The following is a 6,365-nucleotide window of genomic DNA, read 5'->3' as shown; positions in this document are numbered from 1 at the left end:
AGCTTATGTTTCCTTTAGATACCAGCAGCATCTTGAAGAAGAGAAGGCCACAGTGAGCTTACTTAAAAGTGGCAAAGTGTTGGCTATCAGAACTTAATTGTGTCATGAGATATTCGTTTAATACTCTTTTCTTCTCCTTGTCTCGTGCCTGTGACGTTGTGAACCAAAACAAGAATACCACTGAACTTGGAACATGAAAAATCTTTAGTGAAACCAAAGTGACTAATCTTTTATAAGTATTGAATTTTATTACTGACTTGTAATTTGAACAAAGCAAAATAATATACCTTGATATATTCAGTGCGTTGGGAGGGAGAAAAAAGGGAGCAGAATGGAAAGCATGCAGAGGAAGAGAAGACGGGGAGAAATGCTTTCTAGATATTTTTAAAACATTCCATTTTTAAAAGTAAAATTTCTCTCCACCATGTGTCTCTTCAGACAAGACTTGTCAATGCTGTTAAGTGTTTGAGTTGTAGGCTGGATGGAACTATCACAAATTTTGCAAATCGTAGCAGTGTGATAAGTTCTATGAACGAGGGCAGAGATGCTGTGGAAGCATGAAGAAAGGGGCTTCTAAACCAGTCCTGGAAGGATAGGAAGGACTGTTGTAGCTCAAATCAGAAGGAATGAAGAGGTAAAGGGACTGGGAGGAGAGGGGAGGAGGGGTCCAATAGAAGCACCAGAATGTTCCAAAGCCCACAGATGAAAGACCACGGGCTCCTCTGCGAGCTGCAGGGACTGTCACAGGATGCAGAGGGCAGGGCTGTGAAAGGTGGGTGGAGAGGAAGTAGGGAGCAGGTGCTGGCCCTGGCACCACTATGTGGAGTTTGCCTTGTTCTAAGTTTGGTGCATAGGCAGGAAGAGCTTTGAGGAGGGAAGTGACGCTTTCAGATTTGCATTTTGAAGGATTGTGTTTGCTGTGTGGGTGCTGAGCTAGAGTGCTACTAGACTGTTAATGGGCAGAACTAGGCAGTGTTCCACCTGGGAAGTGACAATGGTCTGGACCACAATGCAGGTCATAGAGTAGACACATGGGAATGAAGCCGAAAGATTTAGGAGGTGGCCTTTGAATGAATGTGGGGTCAGTGCTTTGTGACAATGAATTTGAGGGCAAAAGATAAGGACTTCCCAAGATTCAGTCTAGTGGTAACATTCAACAGAGCAGAGAGGGTCGACATCAGAGAAACGGAAGGCTGAAGTGTCAGGGCACCTGGCGTGAGGCCACTGGGAGCCTTGACTGTCATGATCCTTGACTTTTTTGAAGTAAATTCTCCCTTTGAGAATCAAAGTATTAAAACATGCACATGTATAAGAACTTACATATACATATTTAAGTTCAAAGACCTCTTAAATCTCATCCATAGATCTGCTAGATTAAAAATCATTGTTATATATACCTAAGTTAGTGCAGTCAGGTGGAAGCCATCCACTGTAACACAAAGAAAACTACAAGAGCCATGGTCCACTAGATGGGTACAATTTCTGTGGAATTCGGGTTCCAGGGGTGACCATATACAGTGATCGGTCCATTTAAACATCTAGGACAATAGGAATACACACGCTCTCTCATCTGTTCATCAGAGTCTTTATAGAGACAAGGCTTTATATGCAAGAGAAGCCAGTAAATGTTCTTTTTGTTAACCACGTTTTTAGGTAATAATACCATAGAAGTCATCAAACATGCTCAGCCATCTCTGCAAATAACCTCCTGGTTCTGTTAGTAGCCAACCAGTGAATTATTAACTTTTTTTAAAGTATCTCTTCCTTGGATCTCTTGAGGGGAACAGCATCTATCTATAGATGAAGTCCTGTGAGGGTGATAAAATTTTTTTTTTTCCCACTGTGAACCCTTCTTCCTCCTTGAATCCAAATCCTCGTGAGGACTGTATATGAGAGAAGTGAAGTTCTCTATATTGGTGGGCAAAATGATTCAAGGTGTGTTTCTTTGAGAGTATAAGAAGATTTTAAGAGTCATTTAAAAGTTTATTTCTATCCAGAGCATAAAGAACACTGACCCTATTCCTTGCTCCAGAGTCCCTACACAGGTCTTACACTCCTCAACAAGTAACACCAAGTCTCCTGCATCCCTTTTAGATCTTTACCCAGAAGTGAGGATTGCAACCTGGAGGTGAGCTGACTCTTGAGAATATGGTCTGAGCATCCAGGACGCTTCTTGCTTATGTTAGAAGTGATTAAGTTATTTCGTTTCTTCCCTTTACCTTCTGAGAATCTGAGAACCCAGTGGAACGAAGGGGCATTTCTTGTGCACCATTGCCTTTACACACTCCAAATGAAGCCAAACACGGCCAAATGGTCTGTTACGGTGGGCATTTGACAGTTCTATTTTGTAAAGACCCTAATCCAAGTTTTTATTCCAGTGTGTCCAATGATTTTATAAAATTCATTATAAAGTTTTATAAAGGGAACTATTGGATTTGTGCCCTGTAGTAACTGTATTTGGTGTCTGTTTTTATGTTACCTATACAAATCAGTGGTCACTTAATGGAAATACAAAGGACCTAGGTCCTGCCTTCCCCCCTGCCCCCTCATTTTCATTGCCTTGGATCCTTTTCTTCCATTAATTAACCTCTTTTTCCTCTGGACATATTTGTAGTTTGATATCATTTTTAAAAAAGGAGAAGCTTTTTATGTATATATATGTATGTGTGTGTGATTTGATAAGAGGAATTAGTACAAATGGCTGGATCTGACTTTAATTGAACCCAATTAATGCCAGATAATTATTGGGGGCATTCTTTATGAAAAAGGCAAAAATATGTACCTTTATTTTTAGCAAAAAATACTTTTATAGCATAGTAATTTAATGGTAAAATGAAAATAAAAAATGCTTAGGGAATTCAGATGAAGTGCATGAACTCAACCAGGAAGCCTAGTATCAATATACAGATGAAATCTATGGTTGAACACAAATACCCAGAATTATCTTTTATATGAGTTATTTTTTGGTAGTAAATAATTTGAAAACACTAATCCATTCTAGTCTCTTCACTGTGCTACGTGGACCTTTAGTTATATTAAACTTATCTAGGGCTTAGATTCCTCTTTTGCAAGATGAGAGAGTTGGGCTAGATCAGCATTTTCCAACCATAGGGTGGAACCAAACAGTGGATTGTAAAAACAATTTAGTGAATTGCTGCCAGTGTTTCAAACATGAAAAATGAGAAAATAGGAAATATCAGAATGCGTCATTAACCCTAAGGGGAAGTATTTTTTGCAAAACTCACATTTCCATTTTGAATATGAGGTCCGGATTACAGTGTAAATAGTACTTTATTGTTGGGGTTAAAAGTCTCTGAAGAGATGCTCTCTAAGTCCCCTCCACCTCTCACACTCTAGTACACCATATGGGTCTCTGTCTGAGTTTAAGCTGCAGCTGATCTGTGACTTGCTTCCCATGGGAATCCTGCCTACCTTTGCCTTGAGATGTTTGAAATCCTTACTCAACCTGGGTTGCTCCATCCCTGGATGCCTCTATTCCAGACAGAACAACATTTCATCATCTTAGGAGTCAAGGGAAGAAACCCACTTCCAGGTCCCCAGACAACAATGCCTCCTCTCTGCCTTTTAAACACTGATAATTTGTTGTCATAGGTAGAGAGTATGTGTATTACATACAGGAAAATTAGTTTTTTAACATATAATATATTTTGTGATTATGAAATAGCACTCAATTTATTGTATAAAATCGACGGTATAAAATGTTTAAGTTTTTCCACATCTCTTGGGTCACTATGTTGACCAGAGAAGCAGTGTATTTTATATTGCATATATCAGGTGGCACATTCTCTACCCTTAGTATAAATACTTTAAATCACTTCACATTGCAAGGAGAAATGACTTGTGTAACCAAATTCTGAGAAGACGAGAGGAGCAAACTCTGTGCGCTGAATACTCTGTGCATCCGTGTGTTGCAGACACAGCCGTGGGCTCACAGAGCAGAGGACAGAGCAGAATTTCAGCCAACCTGAAGACAAGGTAAAAATGCCAACTCTAAATCATTGTACCTTCTTTGACATTATTTTTATAATACTGATAGCTTGTCTCAGAAAGTATAGGAGAAAATATTTACTTGTAATCAAAGAAAAAAGGCAGCATGATGTGCCATGGTTTGGGGAACCATGGTAGGGAGGCAGGAATGTAAAACCAGGCAGTGCGGTTCTCTTTTCTCCTATTCATACTCAGTGAAGGAGCCTTTTGATGTCATAGTTTCCAATAGTGGTGAGAGCCACTCCTGTCACCAATCTTTATTCCCAGGTTAAGGTGAGGACTTTTATGATGCCTAAACTGAGGTGGAATGAGAGATTTGCTGGTAAATGGCTACAATACCTAAGAGGAAACTATGCTATGTGGTGCCACATTTAGATCCTCTTTTCCTAGGTTGTGTTATTGTCTGGCAAATGAGATACTGGACTTCGAGTTAGGAAAACAGAGTGTTCACTGTGAATTGGGTGTTTTCCAGCTGTGTGGACTTGAGTAAGCCCTGTCACCCTTCTAGGCTCACTTCAGTTTCCCCATCTGTAGAATTAACTTTGGGACCTAATGCTTCCTTCTCAAATCTATGACTCTTTCTTCAATTAAATCCATAATCCCTAGAAGGGGGCAAGAAGATGATAGTATTGAATAGTGTTCCTAGTTAGAGGCGTTTTATGTATTATCACATTTCACACCCACAAAGACCTTGTCAGATGACTCCTATTTTATAATAGGAGATCTATTTTATAGATAGATTCAGAGAAGTCAAGTAAGTTACTCACATGTGTAGCAGAGGGCAAAGTTCAAGTTTGTCAGATTTAAAGGTTCTCTGTTATCAAGACCCATGATTGGCCATTTCAACGAATTGTCCCCTCAGCAGAATAATCCTATTTTTCAGATTCTTTGGAGTCAATTAGGATTAACTGGTATAGCCAGAGCATAGTTTTTGATTGTAGACTGTCTGTGTGGGTTACCAGGAGGTAGACTTCCCAAACAGCAGAGAGAGGAGGCAAAAAACCCCCAATGGGTCAACATCTAGCAAACTCTGAGGAACAGATCTGAGTTTGTGAATCTTAATTCTAATTTCTTGTGCACTTGAACCGCATCTGACTCATATTTTTCTCTAGAATATACAGAATATTCCATTTCCAGAACATACAGAAATATACTGGTGTCTTAGAGGACTTTACTTCCATGTTGATGGGAAGAGAGTGGTAGCTTTAAGCAAGTGGTAACACTTCTGGTCCCTATGAAATGTCAGCTATCTACCAAGCCAAATTATTTAAACTTGATTGTCTCTGTGTAGGAACATTGAGGCTGTTTTATTGGAACCACACCCCTGGGCTGGGAAAGTTGCTTCTGGGCCTCTGGATATTGGCAAGACATTGTAAAGTTAAATACTTCAGCAGAAAAAAAATGATGACTTTTCTATTTGTATCCTCACTCAAACTCAGCAACTACATGCTTTCCTTTTCAGGTGCTTTTATTTTTTATTTTTATTTTTTTAAGGATTTATTTATTTATTCATGAGAGACAGAGAGAGAGAGGCAGAGACACAGGCAGAGGGAGAAGCAGGCTCCATGCAGGGAGTCCGATGCAGGACTTGATCCCAGGACTCAATCCTGGGACTCCAGGATCATGTCCTGAGCCAAAGGCTGCGTTAAACTGCTGAGCCACCCAGGGATCCCCCCATTTTCAGGTGCTTTTAAAGGAAATGTACCACATTGGGTTCTTTACCCTTTTAAAATGTACGGGATGAAGAAAGCATTTTCCTAAAACATTTGGACTTTCCTAGACTGAGATACTCCATTTACATGAACAACAGACAAAGGGAGAATTTCACTCTGATGTGAATCTTAATGGAAGCCCCTAAAGATGTCTACAGTACAATAAAGCAGCCCAGCCCCCAGAAATGTAGACCTGCAGCCTCCTGTATTCAAAACCCTGACCTGGCATCCCAAGCAGGCCCAGGAGCAGGGACTGGCAAGCCAGGTTCCCAAAGGAGCAAAATTTAAGGAGGCACTCATTCTTAGGAGCCAGCTCTGTGTCTGTGTGACTCCGAGTGTACAGAGCTTTCTGACATTTGGCTCAGTGAGTGGGTCATTCTTAACATGGTGCTCGCTGCCAGGGACAAGCCACACGAGCAGAAGGTCAACACAATTAGGTGAGTACATCCTTAAATTTTGCACCCTAGGATCTTCCCTCATCCTAGTCCCAACATGGATCCCAAGAGATTATAGATTCCAGGTGGTTCTTCAAAGTAGCCCACACAGGGCACAGAAATGCAGAACATGGTTCTATAGTATATGAGGTCCCATTATCTGGTTCTACCAAACACCAGGTAGAAGCAAAAATGCTGATGAGAGCTCTCC

The sequence above is a fragment of the Canis aureus genome, chromosome 1, assembly GCF_053574225.1.
Source record: "Canis aureus isolate CA01 chromosome 1, VMU_Caureus_v.1.0, whole genome shotgun sequence".
NCBI lineage: Eukaryota > Metazoa > Chordata > Mammalia > Carnivora > Canidae > Canis > Canis aureus.
Note: the sequence above shows the minus strand (reverse complement) of the source record.